Below are 20,211 nucleotides of genomic sequence, written 5' to 3' on the forward strand. Positions count from 1 at the left end.
CAGTTCACACTCCACCATTTGGCTCCAGTGAGGGAGATTGAACAGGTTTGAGGTTCATGGTTGCTTTCCTGCCTCCTTTGGACCAGAAATCAGCGTCCTCACAAGAGCTTAAATGAATACGGATGCTGGGATGAAAATGCCAGCATCCGTCTCAGTTTAGTGAACACATAGCCTCAAATGGATCCATTTGCCAACAAGAACATTCTGCATTTCTTTCGACAGAAAGAAATAAAGTTGACTGAATAGTTTCAGGATCTGTAGAGTGCAGAATGCACAATGGTGGAGGACGTATCAAAAGAAAATTAATCTTAAAATCACATTTCTAAGTATTTATTTATTCAAACTGTTGGGAATCAGGAACAGACTAATAAATGCACTTTTAAAAAGATTCTAGTTATGACAGAATATACGCTGGGCAGGCCACAACCTCCCTGCCCTGATGCTGCTCACCGGTTTTGTTTGACCGGTAATATTAGGTATGGCGCATGAGGGGGCTGTAAGCAGGAGAGCGTGTAAACAGAGAGCTCTCAATTTTGGGGGATGGGAAGGGGGAACAGTCCTCACCTATAACTCAGAGGTAAATTTTTAATGAACTCCTGCCGCTCTGCAGAAATGATATCCTAGGAAACGACACAGGGTTTTTGGATTTTGGCTTGAAGCGGCATAACTAAGATTAAAAGACTACAATGTTTTGCAAATAGATGACAAGCTGAAGTGGGTCTTTAAAGGATCATTCCTGGAGTTTTGTGCAGGTTTAAAAATACAATTAAACTAGAATAGCCAGCCTTTCTTAAATAGACACACAAACGCACACCCTGGCTCAAACACAACCTTAACAGTTTTTTTCCCCTGTCCCATTACATAACATCGGCATTGTGTATGCAGGTGGGTAGTGGCTTTCTAAGCCCTTGTTTTACAGGATGTGTATGACATTGTATGTCCCTGGGGTGTTGTGCGTTTATTGCTGGCAATCATGCACAAATAAACGAGCCTGTACACAGAAAGCTCCGATTCATTTGAGCCCCTGCTTCAACGCTAAAAAGGGATCTTATCTCTTCGAAAACACAAAGTTATGGATCATAAATCTCTCCTCCTTTTATACCCAAGCGAAAAATGAACTTTCTGAAAATGTTGACGGCAAATCGTTATCCTTTTGATAATGATTTATTCGTGAACCCTCTTATGCACACAGGTGGTTTATGCATCAACAGGTACGTCTTTGGTCATGTTCTCTGTAGACGGAAAGCTCTGCTTTTGAATTTTTCTCAGGTGACCAGTTGAAATCTGAACATGCTGTGAGGTCAGACCCCCCCACCCCCCCGTCGTGTGAGGTCCTCGGTGGTTTTATTTAATGCCGTCCAAATGCCATGGCTCCCCTGGGCGTTTAAGAGACAAGCTCGAGGATTGCCACTCAAGTGCTAAATGACACACACACACACACACAGATGGGAGGGGTGGTGGGGGCTCTAGTTTAGGGTTTTCGGCAAGTTGCTTTACTCTTCTGTGGAGTTTGTCATTTGGAGGCGTTCAATTGCACAGATATGTGCATGTGGAGGTGTTTTAAGTGAAGGGGTTCTTCATTGGTCCTGTGGGAGTGGGTGGATGGTGGTTAGAGGTTGGTTGGAAGGCACAGAGGCTTTGGAGACATCCCACCGCCTGCCTAATTGAACTTCTTAAGAATTGGCACATCTACCCAACCTCCCCCCTCTTTATTTCAGCGAGTTGGTTGTGTCTAAGTGCGCCAAGAGTCAAGTCTTGTGTTTATCCAATGAAGCCCATAAATCAGACACTTCCATACAGTGATTTTCCTGACCTAAATGGGATACGGCTTCTCTACGTCTGCATTCAATTTTGAGGGTATGACACATAATTCCACCTGAAATATGATGCCGTCCCGGGGAGCTTGCCTTAAGCCTCGCCATAGTGTTTTATAACTGTGGAGAGCTGGATGAGATTAAGACAAAGTGGCCGAGCGAAGCAGGAAAATGCCGCTTTGACATTGTCCAGAGGAGCTGATAAAGATCCTCTCCCGTAGAAATGCATGTTGACTGTCTGCAGATCCTCACATGGCAGTGCCTTTAAAACAGAATCCTGATAAAGGCTCTCTGAATAACCCCCACATGCCGTTTCTTTAAGTCAGAGAAATGGGTGTAGACTGGAATCAGCGTAATTTACGATGTGTGACCTTCTAAGATCTGACACTTGTATAACCAATGCAGGGTTATAAAAAAAAAAAAGGATATTCAGTTTGCGCTCTCATAGCTGTGTAGCTCCATCCAATTCCACAACAATAAAAATCCACAAAGTCTGGTATGTGGGTGTTCGCCGAAGGCCAGTGAGTTTCTCAATTGGGCTCAACCTATGATTCACTGCCTGAATTGTTATGCTAGAGTATTGGATGGATGCCCAGGTTCTGTAAAGTTGTGTACTATGGCCTTTCCTTTATTGCTGCAGATTTGCTGCAATAGTTACTCACCAGAAGGGAAGGACATTTCCGGAAAAAAAAAACTTTAAAAACTGGTGATTGGTTCCAACCAATGGATCTCTTAAGGGTGTCAGAATTCAGCAAAGGAGAAACACTTCAAACAAAAAAGTTAACTTTGGAAGAACAAAGACGCTGGTATGTTCCGTCACTGCTGTATATGTCGACCATCATAAGCTGTGTTTCCATGAAATTGTGCAAATTGGATTTGCTTAATAAATTAACCTGGAAACATGTCCATTTTTAAAAAACTTAAATTTATGGAAAAAAAGTTTTTGCGGACGGGGGAGGTGGTTTTTGAAGCGCATCAAAAGTGACCTGTTTGGCAAAACTGGAATGGAAACAGTTTCTTCCAATCAAATGAGTCATGTGACCAACAACCGGATGACAATGCGCTTCTTGGTAGGAACTGGCTGCCTTGGGCACTGCACAGCGGGCGCCACAAGAGCATCAGACAGCTCATCAAAAGTTAAGCATGTCATGTGGAATTGTTGTATCCACAGCATTTAAAACAAACAAAAAAAGAGATTTCATCCCTGAAAATATGGATGGGCCGATATAATTTTTCCATCCAATACCGATAACCGATATTTGCCCAAACCGATCATTAAGTGTCTACAGAAACACAAAGTTTAGATTTCCTTTTTGTTTCTTATTAGAAATGCACAACTTTCTTTTACTGGACAATCACATTGTACTTGACCTTTTTAACATTCAGCAAAGGATCTCATAGGAGCAAGTATCACTTTCAAACTTTCATATAAATATATCTGTCAGCATTCAGACTAGGCCTGCACAAAATACCGCAAATTTATCGTTATCGCGACATTAAGCTGTGCAATAGGCATACCGCAAAAGACGGCGAAAATCGCAATAAATGGTTACCTTAAATTTGCTAAAACAATCTCATGGCAGCTTGAAATATTGAACAAATGAAATAAATCCCTTTATGCATTTAACCAATCGGAAGGACCCGTTTACGTTGTTGATCAATCAGATGAGCCCTTTTATGTTTGATGTTTGCCTCCTACGTCGACGAGGGTCATTTGGAGTATAATTTTTAAACTGTTGCAGTGAACACGGAAATTATGTTTTTGGTTGTTTTGCTATCTGTTTATATACCGCGAATTATATCGTTATCGCAATAATAATCACCAATATCGCACATCGCGAGTTTTCCTCATATCGTGCAGCCCTAATTCAGACCATTTATTGAATATTGGACATAACTGTAAACTAAGCTCCCCATTGACAGAATGTATCCCTGTCAAAAATAACATTTACCTGAAAACAGCCGATTATTGACTATGACTGTAAACATAATATTCCCAATCTATTAGGATCAAGTATTCAGTTCAAAACATAAAGTTTTTCTGAAAACAGTCAGAAAAATAGCGGTAGATTTTTTATTATCGGACCGATACAGATAAACTAAAATTATGCAAATATTGTTCGATACTGGCACCTATGTATCACCCATCCCAACCGGAAACGAGCAAAATAATTACATTTTTAAAATAAAATCCATCAATGGGTTTCATCAATCAATATTGCCTTTTTTTTTTTAGAATAATACAGATCATTTGACCCCAACCCATCAAATAGAAGCAATGTTTTTAACATTAAATGTAAATATGCTTATTGATAGACTCAAATATTTTAAATCTAAAGACCATAAACTCTTTGATAAATCAGTAATTCTGGGTACAAAGTCCACTCACAGCATTTGAACTTGAGAATAATTATTGGAGTTCTTCAACCTACTTGTTAGGAGTTCTATGAGTTAGACAACACTAAAATCTATAGACCTTAAACGAGGAGTAAAAGGGAGCGGTCCGTTCACAGACTACAAGGCTCAGGTAGCATGTCTCAGCTTTAGTTCTGAATCATGACAAAGCGGCTCCATTTATACTTTGCCATTTAGAGCTTTTAATCTCAGTTTGTTGGCCCATTTCGATGTGAGAGGCTCTCAGAAACCAGTTGGATAGGATGGCTTTGTATTATCCGTTAGGGAACAAGTCTTTTGCATAAACGTGTTTCGATGTAAAAGCTTGCTATTTTTAGGAGGAACCCATGGCTTTCATAAAGCCGCCCATTTGGGCCCAATTTGCTTCAAATTAGCCCTTAATGAACTTGCTGAAAAGTGATAAAATGGTGTCATTAGCACTTGGCCGTTGATGTGTGTCACTATATACGAGGTGCAACAGTGAGTGTGAACTACCCCCTTTCTCATTTCGAAGCTCTACTCACTGTCTTACTGTTTCCTTTTCTTTTACCCCTGGGGAGTGACACGACCTAAAAACTTACAATGAAACTGTAGAACCAGCCCTCCCAGTCAGCCACAGCTCTCCACACACTTCAATGCCCTAACGCTAATTACTGAGTGCATTCAAACTCACTTCTCTGCTTTTATTTTCTCCTGTCAGTTTTTTCAAGAAAGACTCACATTTACATTTTTAATTGAGTGTGTTTTAGCAGCACATTCCTCCGTCAGTCCCACCCTGAGATTGGTAAATTCCTGTTTGGAGGCTGCATATTTGTTTGAGAGGAAACAATACAATGGTGTGTTTCCTTTCTGCTGTTGTTTCAAGTCATTGTGTCTATCTAAAGAAAGGGTGACTAAGCAGGAATAGGATGTTTCTGTCTCAGATATCCTGTTTGTCCACTCTCACATTCTTGTTTTGCTGTTCCAAGATGCACTCTCAGTTTATGTCTCTATTACTTAGAAAGAGCGATTTGTGTGTTGTGCAAGGTTTTCCCTCAGAAGAAGGAAGGGGACGCTGCCACTAAAGACAGCTGAACTAGCAGTAGCGCTGACATTTTAAGCCCCGCAGCTAATATGATCACATTGGGTCTTGTTAAAACTTGTCAGATAATTGTCATTGTCAGAGACTGCTTTGAAAGTTTCCCAAGACTGAGGCAGACAGGGATTCCCAGCATCCTTTCTGTCTGCCTGAAGTCCAGTCGGGTAATAACCTGAAAAAGCAGAACCCTAACCCGCACATGGGCTTACACAGAAACTGGAGAGTGTGTGAAAAATACATCAGCTGTGAAATATAAATAAAAAGCCTGTCTGTCAGGATGTCCAGCATTCCATAATACGCAAAAGAGGAAGTGAGTCTCTGTCTTTTCTGTCACATGATACTAATGGTAATACTTGTTTCTGAGATGTGAAAGAAAGTGGAAAAGGAAATATCTGTCTTTGGGTTTCATTCTTATTTCTTTCTTTGGGTTTCGTTCTTATTTCTGTTTGAATCTCACCCTGTCGTCTGATCCTCTGCTTCGTCATCCCCGTAAACCTGGCTCCTGCCTGACAGAATGGGGTTACGAAGCCGACATGACTGCCTCACATGTGGACACAGACCTGCTCATCTAAAATCCTTCTACGTTGTGTAAAAAGTGACTTTGTAAAAAAACGTGTTTTCCTGCAGCCTGTACCCCAGCGCCTCCTCTGCGTTCTTCTCCGCTTCTGTGGAGATTTGAGTGGATGTCCTCTTTTGATTGTTGGGCTGCTGGAGGGGGCCGGGTGCTCGGTTGCCAAGGCGACAGCGATGATCAGTGGGGCGAGCGGACAGCACTCATGCCTAGTCCAGAGTCAGCGAAGCGGAGGGAACTAAGGCGCAGGGGGATGGGTTATGGGTCTGGGCATGGTCGCCATCCATGCTGGTTGACCCGTGCGTAATAATGCCAGCTCCAGTGAGGTCAGTTCTGTGTGTGCTAAAATATTTATTGGACAAGTCACCAAAGTTATATCTTCTTTAGATACTTTAGCACAATTACATTTTATTTTTTATTGCCCAGTATTACAACACAGTTGTCTCAGTGGGCTTCACAATTGTATAAAACAGTTATGAAATACAATAACTGATTGCTAAACTAAAAAGACTAAACTAAACTGGGCATCCTTGCCCATGGACCCTCCTTCTCAGTGCAGCACAATGCATTTTGCACTGCAAAGAATGGATCTAAAGGGGTTGTTGGAGCACCACTGCATTAAAAATGCCATTTAAAAGACCTTCAGAACTGTCTTAGTTTTGTTTTTGTAAAAACCTTAAAAGTTGCCAATATACAAACTCTCTGACAGGTAGTTTTGTGTCATTTGTAACAATGACCTAAACACAAAACCCTGTTTTTAAGGAATCAGTGGGCAGGAAAAAGTTGAAGACAGCCTGAAGATGGGAGGATTGGAAAACTCACTTGAAGGTGCCCTTTTTAGACTTGCTGCTTAAAACTACTTTAGGCTTTAAGCTATTCCAAAAACGTGATTATACCGTTTTTATCAAACAATTTAAAATTTGCAGCGTCTGTAATTATGCACCCCGCACCCCCTTCCCTTCAACCATAATGAAGCGCTGCGTTTACACGCTCTCCTGCTAGCTTACAGCACCTCACAACCCCAACCTAACATTACTGGTGCAATAAAAATGGTGAGCAATATCGGAGCTATCCAGCCGCACAGTATTGAACGTGGATACCGGCTTGTCTGAGGAAAGACTTAGATGGATCTAATCGTCTACGTGCATCAGAATGGAGCAGGGAACTTGTGGCACGCCCAGCATATTTTCAATGTCACAAATACGATCTTTTTCAAATTGCAAAAGCAATTTTAAGTGTAATTTTCTTAACATATGTTGAAAACGCCAAAAACGCAATTTCCATCGGAGTAGGTCTTAAAGGAAAGTACGCCTATATATATATCTAAGTAGAAATTAAATCAATCAAATTATATCATTTACTATTATACTTTGCTTAAAATAGGAACTACTTTAGTTTATAATTTGAAAAACGATTTTCCTTATACAGCGTGGTCTGTACCTTCTGTACATATTGAGTGACACTGAACCGCTAGCCTGTGTTGTATTGATCCATGCTTCATGTCAAACGACAGCAGATCCAAACAAGTCATTAAAATGCAAATTTGGATACGAGAGCTACATAAATACCTAGGTTGAGGTGGCACTGTGACAAAGATCCCAACTGGCAAAGGGCCACAAAGTTGCCATCAGCACTTCAGGTCTGTCTAAGCAACACCCCCAGGGACCTTCAACAGTATAACTGTCGCAAGGTTTCTAAAAGTCAGCAACTTATACAGGGAAGACATCAGCTCCTTTCCAGGCCTGGAAGGAACAAGGCGTTCATCTGAATTTTCTGCTTGTCAGCCGTTTGATTTGGATTGCAGTGACATTGGAGTCAGCAGGTCTTCACCTTGTGTCAGTTTACACAGTGCGGTCACATTCCACCAACCTTTATTTAACAGTTATAGATCCCTTCTCCTTAAATGCAAAGGTGCATAAAAAACATGCCCCCTTCTCAGACCTGCAAATGCATCGAAAAGCCTTGTATCTTTGGAAAATGTGCAGAATTTTTTTGAATTAGTGTCCAAGACAAATATGTTACAGACATAGCTGTTAGAACTGGTGTGTAGAAAAAAGGGGGTTTGGTGGGATGGAGTTTTGACGGTCGGCTTAAGCATCTGGAATGAATTTAACAGTCTAAAACACTGTTGCTTCATTCTCTGGATTCTTTTTTTTTTTCTTTGCAATGGTTTCAGGTAACATTTCTCTGCCTGATTTCCTTTTTCAGGCACCAGTTTGGTTCAGTTCTAAAACGAGCATTTCTCCCTATCCTAACTTGTTCGTTTTACCCTGGAAAGTCGTAATCATATTTGGAGCACAATGGAGAAGCTTTTTGAATTCAAGGGGGGGTGCAAGATGATATTTGTTCTCCTCCCCCCCTTTTACTCAACTTTCAAAGCCATCTGTTGATGTGACCTTCTGTCACTTACTTGATGTTGTATAAAAAAGGCAAGAAAATCTTCAGAGTGATTGGGGGGGTTTACATGGAGTCTACATTGTTAGAATTGACACAAGACCCATGAGTTCATGGCAGTGACTTCATGAAATTAGACACAAACAATCAGAACATTGCCAATCGTTGCAAATCATCATATAAACAAAAGCCTGGAATTTTACCCAATATGTTCGCAAAGCCCCAGCTTAACTGAGCCTGACATGAAATTACACAGGCTGATAAAAATCCTAATTTTTTTGACCAGATCAGAGCATAGAAGGTTCAGTTTTACCGACTGCCACAGTGATTAAGTTTTTTTTTTTTCTAAAAGCTGATAATCTCATGAAAATGCAAGCTCGCAGAAAATGAGTTTATCTGACTAAATCAATAACTGGCACCAGAGGGAGACGGATAGAGCATTTCATCTTTCCATCTGCTTCTATGCATCGTCTGAAGAGAAGATAATTATATTAGTATTAGTTTTCGTGGAACAACCAGAGACACATTTTGTGTTTTGCAGAAGTCTGGAGACATCTCAAGGCATACACTGATTCTCGTCAGCTCCATCAATGTCGGCTCAGCGCTTTAGCAGATGTACTGATAATTTCTGTCTACACACAGTCTGCTTGGCTCTGCTTTGCTCCTGTGATTATATCTTTAGGAGGATGGGATAAAGATTGATGGATTAAAAGGAGACTTGCAGAATTTGGTTTAGAAGTGTCAAAATTGTGCCACTTCTTGCTCTTTTGACAACCACTCCTACTGCAAATAAAAGGTGAAACAACACATTTTAGAAAGTCTATTTTTCTCCTTTTGGATCTCTATTCCTTTGTGACAGATTGAAGGAACAGTAAATATCAGTGCATTTTTGGATCAGGCACCAACATGCACATCTGAAGAGGCTGATAAACAAAGTGTTTATCTCATATGGAACATTCCAACCAAACTCCAAAAGACTTTTGCAGGTTGTGGGGACTGGAGATCTTCTGGGAGAATGGTATTGTCAGGGAAAAAGTTCCAGTCAATGAATGATATTTCAACGAAAAATCCATTTCTGCGTCCACCAATGGTCAGTGGCCCAACAACTCCTGGATTTTAAACTCTTACTTTGATTTTAAAGGAAGGAAACCTTTTAAACCGATGGTAATTTGAGTGGAATTTTATACATATTCACAAGATTAGAATTGAATATTAAAAAGTTCTGCTCATAAAAGGGCCTATTTCATGCTTTTCTTAAGCCTGTCAGAGTAAACTATATCCATATAAATGATAATATATTAGCTCTGGCACATGAAAAAAATGATTTGTTTGTGAAATATGAGTTATTATTGCAGTTCATTTTCCTACCCGACAGTAAAACAACTTGATCTCTGAGGCACCGTCTTTCGCTTTGTGTTGGCGCCGCCCACTTCATGTCATCATCCTAGAGTCGGCCTCGGCAGCGTGTCTGCGTTTCTCCCACGAAAACAAACAACATCTGAACTTTAGCAAAGATGGATGTGCATATTGTGCACATAAAAGGAAAACGTTTAGCCGATCACCACTAGCGAGTGAGAATGTGCGTGTGTCTGTTAGTCTGGTGGCGGGGCTGGCAGCAAAGACTCTTCCTGGAGGGGGCTGTTCCTCACTTTAGTGACATCACAATGTGAAAACCCACTCATTTTCATAGATTGGGAGGGACTGGTGCTAAGATTGCAAGTTTGAAGGTTTTTTATTCTTTTGGTAATACGCAAATTTGGATCTGGTCTTTGGCAGCTACAAAAGAAACTGAGCTTTTTTCACTTTTTTTCACGCTTCTCCTCTCCGGCTGTAAATTACCTACCTTTTGCTTGTGTGCAGAAAACAACTAAAAAAATACCGCTTATTTTTGGATGAATGCGCTTTGACTTGTGGCTGTCTCCATCGACACCAATCGTTATTTCAGATTCGCGATTGGCTGCAGATAAACAGAGCTAGCCGTGAGGAATTTCGGGAGACATTTCATAGTGTGCTATTTCCTACCATGTGTGCTCTCCATCTTGCCTAATCTCCTCTCAGTCAACAAAAGATGTAAGGAGATTAAACCATTGATGTTTTAGCTGTGCTGTGGCTCTCTGCAGCATGGCAGAGGGTTTGGAAGGATGGCTTAAAAGGATTTGGAGAGCAGGATCCAGTGCTAGATCTCTGCCCACCACTCTTTTAAATACATGGCACGTAGCCCTGCGTATGATAGACACTGTATGAATCCAAGCACTCTTCTAAAGCCCTTAGAAGAAGCTAAATGGTGGTATGTGTACTTGACGGAAGTGCCTTTTTACCTGTGCAATTTTTTACCACAAGATGTAAGGGTCGAGGGGAAGGAGAAAAAACGATTGTTCTGAGGTTTCTAAGGAGACCTAAGGATCTTAAATTTAAGATCCGCCGTTAAATATCCAGGAGCAACAGAAAATAATACATGTTCCCCCTTTTGCCTGTTGCTAGGTTACTATACACTTTCAATCAGTATTATATGTGTGTTGTACTTTGTTTTTGCCACAAAAGCGTTCTCATTCAGCTAAATGCTTTCCGTCTCTACACTCCTCAACCCACTTGTTGGCAAATTTGATTTGACAGCTTTTATTTTCATTTGAAAACGTTCTAACAAGCCAACTCTTGTTGGGCAGGACTGCTTTACGCTTTAAAGCTCCCTTTTGATGACGAATACATGCTTTAATTCCTCGTAGGACTCGCTGCACTGTCACTGTACACCAGCAATAAAAGCAAGAGTTGAACTGCTCGGATGAAAGAAGAGACTGCGCCGTGCGCGAGGGATGTAGTTATCGGCCAGGACCAGACTGTGTTTATGCAGCATGAAACGAGATTAAAGTTGAGTTGCGAGCGCATTCCGTGAAATAGTTAATAGTTGGGAAAAATGAAAGCAAAAGGTTTACTATGGTTCATTAGAGGAGTGACTGAGAGAAGAATCCACATTTGTGATCAATGCTAATTTGCTGATGTGCCAAAAAGCCCAAAAACATGTCTAAAAAACAATCCCAAAGTCACGTTTGTTCCACCAACCCTATGGACTTTTTGATATCAGATGACTTTTTCCATTCTTGCTAATACCTTAATCTATCAAACACAGTGCGATGCAGGGAATAATTTACAGCCAATTCATCTTAAAACTGGTCAAATATCTCAAATGTGTTTTAAAGCTGACTTATTTAAGAGTTTAATTTGTATTTCATGACTTATGGTTGTCAGTGGGAAACATTGTTGATAAAATCCAGGCTGTTGCACGGTTGCAGATGTTAACGGGGTGAGGGTGGGGCCACTTGGAGACTGTAAATTTCAGGGGGGCGTAGGTATGAAGCATTTGTGCTGACAGATACTTGGACGAAAGGTCCAGTGGGTGCAGCAAGTTGTCATTATCTTGAAATGAAAACATTGAACAAGTTGCATAAGCCCATCTGTGAACAATCCCCTTTACCGCTTTCATTCCATGTAGGAGAAGAGCCGTGATGGGGTCAAGTAAGAGGGCAAGCGAGATTATGTAGTTGAATGCTCTTTCACTGCATGTGCTTTAAAAAAATAAACAGTTTGACCCATTTTTGAACATTTTTATCCAAAGTCATTATTGCCTTATAATAAGGTCAACTATTTTCCTTTTTGGTCACTGTGGACACCACGAAGATCAAACACAACAGTCCATTACACTTCCATTTATCCTGTGCAGGCTTTCATGGATGTTGGATCTTTTCCCAGAACATGCTGAGTGATAAGCTGTCTACCCCAGCCAGGTCGCCAGTCTATCACAGAGGTCATGTTTTGACTGAAGAAGTCTTAGTTTGCACCTATGGAATACTTTACTGTTGCCATATAGCCCAGCCAGAACTTTTTTTAAAATTGCAGGAAGTAGCCTTAGCCCAATATAGTTCAACTAGAACCAAAAGACAATAAACGGAAAACTCTCCAGCTTTTTACACGGAATTATGGAGTCCAAGAGAACTTGAGGATGAAAAGCAGGCATATGTTCCTGTTTACTAATCTGGCGGTTTTACTGTAAGATGATTAAAGGTTTGCTAACCATTAAAAAAGGCTTATTTAGATCCATTCAGACCTGCTTTATCGTTGATTTCTTTTTATTTTTGAAGCATCAAAATCAGTTTTATTTGGAATTATTGCATGACCAACCTCTACCCCTAATTCCACTTTATCACTCCTAATCTTCCACTAGATTCTGGTAGCGATGCGCTCTCCATATCACTGCAGGACTGCTAGTTAGATCAACTGTGCCAGACCACCTGTGTTGCTCTGGTCTTTGTTACCCACTGCTGATGTGAGCTGACACAGCGGCTCTCAAAGGACAGCTGGCTCCACAAATGACAAAAGAGGCCAAGAAGCGTCTGACCCAACTGTGCAGGCCAGCGTGAAGTTAGTCTTGCTGGTAACATTCGTTTTGTACAGTTCTGGAGTTAATAGGGTTGCTAAAAGTAGGGTTGTTGACTAAGTCTTTGATACTATAGATACATTTTGGCTGCACTAGAGAAATCGTGAGACCCAAAATCTTGGAAGTTTCAGCTCTTTTCCCAAATTAGCTGACATACTTCATGTTACCAGCAGTACTGTGGTTTTAGAACCCATCGTCAGCAAACAACTTTGATCTTAATTTATAATTTGGCAATGAATTTGCTGTTTTGCCTCTTTGCACTGGGAACCAAACCAAAAAAGTATTTAGAGAAGACGTGTGTCAGATTGACGAGGCAGGGTTCTGACTCTAATGTGTCACAGGATGCATCAAATCTTTTCGGACATGGCGCTCTAAGCATTACTGATTTGGTCTAAGCTCCACTCATGGTCTTGCATCAAGATCCTGTCTTCATCCTGCTCTATCATTAATATGTATTTTTGTATATTTTTCGTGAAGGTAAAGTGTGGCAGGCAGTTGGGTACTACTGTAGAATTTGACAGGTAGAATTATTGGTTGATGTATTTCCATTAGACCTACCAAATTATTCAACGATAGGTGGTATTTGTTGAGCCTAATGGTACAGTCCACACAGTATGACAACATCGGGGTACAGAAATGCTGCATTGATTAAAGTGTTTTACTACCCTTGCTTGACATTAAAGAGGGTCCAGTTGGTGTAAGGGGATATGTCTTTATGTTCACCTACAACCTTAACCTCCCGGGAAGATTTATTTTTTTATTTCTCCAAGAAGAACTGTAAAACTCTGGTTTTGGGTGCTGGAAAATGTGTGCACAACTTTATTTTATTGCCTAAAATATTCATAAATGGCCAAATAGTAAAGAGGCATTTAATACACGAGGATTGCAATGGAGTGATACTGATATTTTGTCTGACCAACACTTCATGCATGCTTGTGTGTAGACAGATTACCCTACTGTAGTCTTCATTAGATTGGTCAGGGCCAGTTAACCATCTGGCCATAAACCTTTAGTCTCTCCCTTGCTAATGGAATTAGCTTCTGCTTGTGTCCTCTTGGTGTGCGTGTGCGTTTACTTTTGAACACATTTGTGTGTGCCTTTGCCCCCAGTGTAAGCTAAACTAATAAACCTTATGGCTATAAAGACAGACACATGATTTAGCCCTATTAAAGCATTTAAAGCTTCAGTTCTGACATAACACTTAAGGGACTCTTGAAATAGCACTGCATAACGTATAATGGCACAATAAATCCCTCCTATGTGCTGGGTTCCGTATCATTTTCAACAGGAAATAGTGTCTTAATGGCGCCCTCTTCAAGATCTTTCTGAATGTAAATGTTTAGTTACAGGAGACTCGTAAAAGGGGCCTTAGGGATTGATGAAGTCTATCACTGATGCTTCTCTTAACTGCACACTGGAATTGTCTAATACTGAATAGAATAAAAAGATGGATTGATTGATCGTCTTAACCTTACTTTACATGTAGGGATTCCCATTGGTTTAAAATAGATATGATCGGATGCTTTTTGTATGCGATAAAGCACTTGCATCTTTCTCAGCATTGTCAGTAATTTTGCAGTTAGTCCTGTTACAATTAACACATATTTGATGATCCTGGTTGGTCACCTCTAATTCCTCTGGTATCGTTTGACATTTATTAATGACTTTTACATTTTCCACCTTGCTAACAAAAAAAAAAAAGAATAAATCCAGACATTTATATTCTAAGAGATATAAGCACAAGAGGTCTTGGTAGGTCATAAAAACGTCAGCAATTTACATCTGATAGTAGAGATTAATTGAAGCAAATTTTATGAATTTTTCCAGAACAGACTAGAGTCTACCTAAAATTAGGCCACGCCTTTTTATCACCTTTCTTGGGGTGAAAAAATCTATTGTGATTTGACAAAAATAAAATGAATAAAATAAAGCTATGATGGTGATAAAAAGCCTGGCATTTTTTCTTCCTCATTGTTCAGATATTGGTTTTTTGTTTGATTGAAATTTGTTCCTCCTCTTTCCATCTTGCCTAGAGAAAAAGCACAGAACCAGAATGGACTTTTGTCAGCAGAGTGATTGAATTGAAGGTACTGTGAATCAGAGCTGCCAAACGGACACGTGTGAAGAACACTATAAGCCTCGGGATAAATGAAAAGGGAAACAAATGGATGAGAGTGGACACGTTGAGGATGACATTCAGCTCCCATCAGAGAGATGTGTGAAGCAGGGACGGGTCTGTCAACAAACGCAACCTGAGAGCGGCTTCATGTTTGCTTGAGTTGGTGTTTAGGATTTCCTTTGCCACAGGTGGTTATTTACCGCTGTAATTTACACTCACTTGACTCTTCGTCACGCCTTGGACTTAGACTCTTGCTTCCACAAATTCACATACTTGAGCTTTTTCATCCACTACTAATCTGTTTTTCCCTGCTATGTCCATACCAAAACTCTTGGTTAAAAATAGCCTGTGCATCAGAATGTGTGTGTTAGTAACTTGTCTCTTTTTGGACGTGTGTCAGGTTGTCTTGTCCTGGGGAAAAGCAATAGGGACACCGGAGTCATTTTGCAGCAGTAGGTCAAAGTGATTTTGAGTTTCACTCTGAAAAGGACTGAAGGGATAAGCTCACTGGCACAGATGATGTGTCCTGGTAAGACTTCTTTTCCTCTGAATTGGAATTTTAGATGCTCACACCACGCAGAAGGGGGGCTGCACTCAAATTCCCTTTGATAGTGAGCCAGTTTCCATCTTGTGAGCTCGTTTCCCCGATGTAAAAGACATCTCTGCCGTTTTTTTTTCCCTTTTCTGGCGATGGCTAAATGATACCAATTATTTTCCCTACAATTCTGCAGAAGCTAGAGAAAGGCTCCAGAGCTGTGGTTAGAATGAGATAACTGTCTTTGGGCAGCTTTTACGTAAGGTCTTTGGCCGTAGCAATTATTGGACTAACAGCCCTTCAAATGTCCCATAACGCTCAATTGTTTTTAATGCTCCAGACACAAAAGCGCATGCCGTTTGTTTGTCAGAGCATTTATCTTTGCTTCATTAAATCAGAGAAAATGCAGTTTCGGTTTTAAAACTTTGTCGTCTCCGGTAATGCTCTGTATAACTAAAATTCTTAACTGACTTAACAATAGTTTCCTTTGATTTTTTTCACACTTTCACAGGAATTAATAATGTTTCTTTGTTTTGTTGTTGTTATTTGTAGAAAGTATTGTAGCTGGTTTATCGTCACTGTTTTTCCCCATACCGTAATTCAAAGAAAGCAGTGCTTTGCAGCTTCCATAGCAGCCCACACAGAAGACGAGGCTTTCTGTGGCTTGTGGATGGACCGTCCTCTGTTTTTATCATCGAACTCCTCGCTCTGCTTACACAAGCACAACCTTTGCCAACTCAGCAGTCAGTCAGACAGGCTTTAAAGGGAATGTAGATTTATGCAGATGAGGTAGCTGTGGGTTTTGTGGTGGTGGAAACCCTGGTAACTGGAAGAGGAATGAGGTTAGAGAGGGCCGCGGGCTCTGAGAAGACGGTCTGTACCTAGAATGCCCGCCAGTATTTGTTTACACACTGCGGCGGCTTGTGGCTTCTGCGGGGCATAGACTAGCGTCTTGTAAGCCTACCCTTCAAAGGCTTTCAAGGGTGACAAAATCTAGGGGTATACACAAAAGTGTTGCTTTTCCTCCCATTTTCAAATAGTTGTTTAGGAAAAGATCACTCAGGGCAACATGTCAGTGGTCATAATTCCTGCTAGCAAAGGTTTTCTAATCCCTGGAACAAGCCATCCAATCGAAACAGCTGTAGGATGCCTGAATTCACGTGGACAGGAGGGATTGTGCAGACACGCAGTAATCCGACCTCCGTCATGTGTGCAAGCAGAAAAGGATTGTCTGGTTTTAAGGGAATGTCGCGTCCCATCTTTCAGTCAGGCGGCAGTTATGTTGACAAGTGATGTCTGGTGTTTACTCTTTTTTGGGAATTTTAGACGGTTTTCATCTGGAATTGTAAGCATATTCCAGAATTTAAATGTTTTTTTCTAAACAGAAAGGAAATTTCCTGAAGAAAAAGGCGCAGTGTGTCCAAGTTGAAGAACAACTTTCTGTAGACAAACACTTGGTGGTAGCTAATCCATCTTCAAATGTCACTAATCTGGTCTTTTGTCTTTGAATGAATGCCCACTGGAAGACAAACACATGCACAGACACACGTGGACTGTAATTAACAGTGTGGACCAAATATAAGCCTGCAGCTTTGATTTCATGGGATTATACCAAACTAGCTGTCTGATTGCCGTTCTTCTAGCCTAATCAAGGGATTAAGGGCATGGGGCACCAGCCTTTTCGGAGGCCTGAGCATAAATAAAAAATGCTACAAACCTTAAATCAACTATTACATTGATATTTAAATCCCATTAAAACACTGGCCTGTTGATATGCAGGGAAGCTGCACAGAGTTCCGGCGAGGTTAGCCTCTCTGCATGCATATTTTCAGTTTATCGCCTGCAGACATGCAAAGATGTCTGCTGACCCTGCGAGGGTGATGACGAAGAGCCGAGGAGACAGCAGAGAGATGCATCACTTTGCAAGACAGTTTGTGCAATGCCCTCAAAAGGGGGTTCGTTGTATCTCTCCCATGAACAGTTTTCTTGCCCCACTTAAGATGTTGACAAACCGATCTATGGCGAGACGTGAAAGATTTAAATTGTTCCCCGATTTCCACACAAACAGACGACAGCAAGACTTGATCCTTTAAAGGACCCACCTGACCTCTTGACAGCCACAAATGGCGCGATTACTCGTAACAAGATGTGGTTATTCCGAGTAATTAGATAAGTCAGTATTGATTCTGTCTGAGCTACGCTTTGCTTTGGCCAAATATATTCATCAGTGCACAAAAAATAAGAAAGAGATTCAATTGAAAAAAATAAAATAATTGAAGTTTCACTCAAACGTATTCAAAAAGTACTTTTTTTGTTTCTAATATTTTGTTCGGTAATAATCTTGTGTAGAAATCGGAATATTTTCCAACAGAACAAAATACTGATGAAGCTTACTATAGCAGTAAAGCCAACGCTTGTATATTTAGTTTTCAGCTGGTCAGGATCCCTCACAGCCAATATTTCTGCTGAAGGAACCTACAGTGCTTAAAAAGAATTTATTATTCATGCCATTTAACAATTTAGGCAAAATGGGTTTGAGATTTTTTGAAGCAAAAACAGCCTTTTGGAATTTTTTGAGTTATTTTTATTTACGGTTTGCTGATGGACATTATGCTACATAAGGAAATAGATATTTAACTTACAAACAAGACACACAAATTCAGATTTTCGTGATGCACAAACACACATCTTCCCCGAAATGCATTCTCTTGCACTGAAAAAATGCCAACTTTTTTAATCTCCAATTTTGGTGCCAAATCTTGTCAAACGGGGTTAGCCTTCTGCCAGCTGATGAGTCAGTTGAGCCTCTAAAGCCCTGTGGTTTATGTGCTTGGGTTGCCAGGTTCTGCTATCCTCTTCATTAATGCAGCATGGGTGCTCACTTAACTTGTTCTCCTCTTCACTTTGACGGCCTTGCCCTGGCCTTGACCGATCACTGTGCAACCAAGCAGAGGAAGCCCGCCCAACCGGCTAACAGCATCCCAACCCGGACAAAAACTGCGGGCGTGCGTTGTATCGTATCCATTGATTTTCCTTTGTTTTTGGACAGCTTGCTTAACGTCAGCTGATGAATCGATCTATTCTATTCCTCCTAGCCAGGACTCCCTTCAAAAAGAGATTCTTAATCTCAATGGGAGATTTCCAGAGTAAATAAAGGTTAAATAAAAAAATAAAGTTTCACTGAGCCGTGACCAATTCAACATGTCCTTGCTGTAAAACTGACCACTTTTAGTTACCAAACTCTCTTTAAAACCTCCAACTAAACGTAGTTTTGTTTCTCTTCATTTTTAGCACACTGCATGGTCACATGATTTTGCTAAATTTAGTGTTTCTGCACATTGGCCATCATGTAAATGTCGTCTGCTGCATTTAGATGTTTCTAAGTTATAGTAAAATGAACTTACTGTGTCTCAATTCAAATGGTAATTTCCAATATACAATATAATCAGTAGTTCAATTCAATTAACAAATTGCCTCAGACGGATTAATCTGGTTGGATCATAGGAATAGAAATTGATTTATTGATGAAGTCGATTTATCGTTACACCCCTACTTTACAGCCAACTCTTCTGTTCGTAGGAAAGTAGAGCAAAAAAAAAAAAGTTACGTTTTGTTAGGACCACAGCCAAGAAAAAAACATGAATAGTGTTTGGGTTTTGTGACAATCTAAGTCTTCTGCCTCTTGTGTGGATTCTGCAGAACCTCCTCACCCTTACTACAGTTGTATTTTCCAGCTCATCCAAAAGAAAAAGTTAAAGTATTCCAAAACACAGTGGTGGGTCATCCATTCTTTTTTTTTTTTTTTAATGTTGTGAACAGCCTTCAGTATTGGATCATAACCAACCGTTAGAGTTGCTGTGACTGAATCTATCCTGATAATATTCACAGGTTAGTTTGAGGATGAAATAAATCAACAATGAAAAAGCTGCTTGTTGCCACTCAGCGCAGCTTACTTTTTATGTTTTATTGCTCTCTTGCCATCGGTTCTTGACTAAAGGCGTTCCTTTTGTGCTTTTGTTTCAGTTTTTTACCCTTTAGATTCTTTCAAGTTTGATTTCCCAGCATGGATCCGCCCTCCTCCAAGCTCTTTTTTTTTTTTTTTTTTTAACAAGTTGGCAGTTAGCAGAAATGTTTTATTGTTTTTCTGAAAGCACCAGGGTCTGGAACTCCACATCATTTTGGGTGTTTGTATAGACAAATTAGAAGGGGAGGGCGAGTTTTTTTTTCTTCTTCTTTTTCTTCAACATCTTGAGGTAATTGACCCAACCCCGTCCCGCCTTATACACACACATACAATGCAATAGCAGATGGCTTTAAAAAAAACACCTCGATTTCAAACCCCGTTGCTCCCTCTCGCACACAAACACGCTGCCATGTGCCTTCATTCACATTCACGTGCACGCACTCGCACCGCTCAGAGAATATCCATGTCTCTGTGCTAAAACACTGAGATACAGCTGTGAATAGGAGATGAAAGCCAGAGCCCAGGCAGGAATAATAAAAGCGCTGCGATTTTTCCTGCACTGCGGGCTTCCGAACAACCTTGGGATCCGACTTGAAAACATGAGGGGGTTCTAAGGCTTGGCCCTTTTTTTAACAATAGTAATTTTACCAAAGCCTCTTTGATGTTGCAAAGACCTTGGAGCCAACAGAGCAGCCTCATTTGAATGTGCAGTTTTACGTTCACACTTATCCATTGCGGTTCTCCTGACCCCCCCGTGTACCAACACACCTGCCTCCATGCTGTCTGGACTCTTCAGTTTGCTTTTAGAAGGCTGACCTTCCTGAACCTCCACTAAACTGAGTCCCAGAGGACTTTTGTCCCGCGCTGGAATTTAAAGCCCAAACAGCACAGCTGTTAAACTATAAAACTACAA

The 20,211-nt window shown here is 40.6% G+C and overlaps 1 protein-coding gene across 2 annotated transcripts in view; it reads left to right on the top strand.

The window, feature by feature from the left end:
• Positions 1-20,211, top strand: part of ccdc85cb (coiled-coil domain containing 85C, b) — a 39,599-nt gene that overhangs the window by 1,463 nt on the left and 17,925 nt on the right. The window lies entirely within an intron of this gene.

Source organism: Oryzias latipes, chromosome 24 (genome assembly GCF_053564925.1).
Source record: "Oryzias latipes strain Hd-rR chromosome 24, Olatipes_Hd-rR_3.1".
NCBI lineage: Eukaryota > Metazoa > Chordata > Actinopteri > Beloniformes > Adrianichthyidae > Oryzias > Oryzias latipes.